Consider the following 2,299-nt stretch of genomic DNA (forward strand, 5'->3'; position numbering starts at 1 on the left):
TTCCTTGTAGCCCTCATCCCATATACACAAATAAAATGTAGAGTTCTCCAACTTAAAATTTGTAACAATCTAATGATTCTAATAGAAGGGTAATTTAATCATCGCTCACCCACTAGAAAGTCCACGGGCAACTCATATCAATAAGACAACCAATTTCTTGTAGAGAAACTTAAGTTGCACCTTTCAAAGTGAATCACACTTTTCTGAATAAAGGTTTCAATAAACATGGTCGATTAGGGGATAGGCTGATTATTTTCCTAATGTATGTATACCTAACCTATCTCGAATTGAAATAATCCGACTTCCAAGGACATCTCATATTGAAGAGATGTTTCATGTTAGGAACACCAAATTGAGCCTTTCTTCTTTTCGAAAACTTCAAATATATATTATATGAACATATGGAAAAATCGTCATCAACAAACTTGAAATACTTGTATTCGAGTATTTCGAGTTACACTAGTGTAGTCAACACATGATATCTGGCGGGTTTTCGAGAAAATTTAATGTATATGCAGAACTCTTTTGATCTTTCTTTTAAACGAAGGTGGTTGAGGATGTTGATATATTTTGGTATTTTTTATATAGTTTCTTAAATTTTACGAATATAGGCGCTTATTTGAGATCTTTTTTTGAAGAAATGTGGTTGAGCAGAAACTCAATTCGGCTACCGGGTACGTATGATCCCTCTACTATAAAAAAACATATTTCCAAGTGTTAAAAAATTTTGACAAAAAAATTTACATGTACATCTCCATAATATATGTGTATTCGTCAAGTTTCACGAAAAAATGATATTTTTTGTAGTCTAAGCGAAAAAGAGAAAATTTATCTTGTGACAAGTCTTTGTTTCAGCACCGAATTTTGTCTTTTTTACACACGCCACATGACATGTCGATTTTTCATGAAACGACTTTGTGAGCGCGTAGCTGAAGACTTTGTGAACGACTTTATTTTAATTTTTTTGACATTTTAAAATGTGTCTAACATGTATTTCAAAATAAAGGGAGCATATGCTCCCATGTGCCAAAACATCACTCCCTGTGGTTGAGGATGTTCAACAATGTTTTGGTACTATTTCTTTTCTCCTCCATAGGAAGTTTGGAACGCAGATAATTGGATGTAGAAAATAAAGAATAAAATAGAGTCGTTCTATAGCAGCAGAAGCCAGAGTTTCACTAAGCACGTTGATAACAGAACATGAGACTTCTGCTACGAGTATTGCTACGAGTACAGAACACCGGCACAACCGCAAGAAGAGCCACTACCCCAGAACGATAGACCATCATACACTGGACAATGAGGACTAGGACATATCGTCGATAACAGACACTCACACTGCAGACTCGAAATTTATTGACTTTGCTAAGAAGACTCTGTCCTACTCTCTACTGATGCCATCTCCATGCCGCGGGCGCGCGCACACGAACATCTAGCCGGAGATCTGGATGGACTTGACTTCAGGCTTCTTGGCCTCCTCCTTGGGCACGGTGACGGTGAGCACGCCGTTCTCCATGGCGGCCTTGACCTGGTCCACCTTGGCGTTGTCGGGGAGCCTGAACCTGCGCATGAACTTGCCGCTGCTGCGCTCCACCCGGTGCCAGGTGGCCGTCTTCTCCTCCTGCTCCTTGCTCCGCTCGCCGCTGATCTGGAGCACGTTGCCGTCCTGCACCTCCACCTTGACCTCCTCCTTCTTCAGCCCCGGCACGTCCGCCTTGAACACGTGCGTCGTGCGCCTCGGGGGTCTCCTTCCAGTCGATGCGCTCGCCGGCGAAGGCCGCCGTCTCCGAGGAGGAGGAGGCGCGCGGGACGAGGCTGCCGAGGGGGAAGCCGTCGAAGGGGTCCGAGAAGCCGAGGGAGAAGGGGTCGAACCCGGTGCCGCGGGGGATCAGCGACATTGCCGGTCGAATCGGTGGGATTAGCTTCGCTTGTCGAGGATTTGGTTGGTGTTTCTTGCTGGAAGCGGAAGGGCGATCGGTTGATGGGTGTGTTGCTTTCTTCAGACTTGGTTTGGTGATCTCCGTCGATCAGGAAGGTGGGGAATTTATAGTGGATGCGAACGGTGGAGCCTGGGTTCTGGAGAATTCTATCGTCTTCACGAAAAGACTCGAGAACGCTGGATATATATGGTCCGTGCCAAGATAAACCTGAAAGTTCTCTTCAGTCGGTAGAATTCTGGCAGCTTCTGGAGAAGGCTCGACACTGACGAGAGCGTGCTAAATGGTACTGTCGACATTCTAGTAGATCTAGCAGCTTCCGGAGCATCTTTTGTGCGGTTTGCAGATACCATCGGCCTCTT

At 44.6% G+C, this 2,299-nt stretch overlaps 1 pseudogene; it reads right to left on the reverse strand.

The window, feature by feature from the left end:
- Positions 1-1,432: 1,432 nt before the first annotated feature.
- LOC124698532 lies at positions 1,433-1,971 on the reverse strand (annotated as a pseudogene).
- Between the last annotated feature and the right edge of the window lie 328 nt (positions 1,972-2,299).

The sequence above is a fragment of the Lolium rigidum genome, chromosome 3, assembly GCF_022539505.1.
Source record: "Lolium rigidum isolate FL_2022 chromosome 3, APGP_CSIRO_Lrig_0.1, whole genome shotgun sequence".
Classification (NCBI taxonomy): Eukaryota; Viridiplantae; Streptophyta; class Magnoliopsida; order Poales; family Poaceae; genus Lolium; species Lolium rigidum.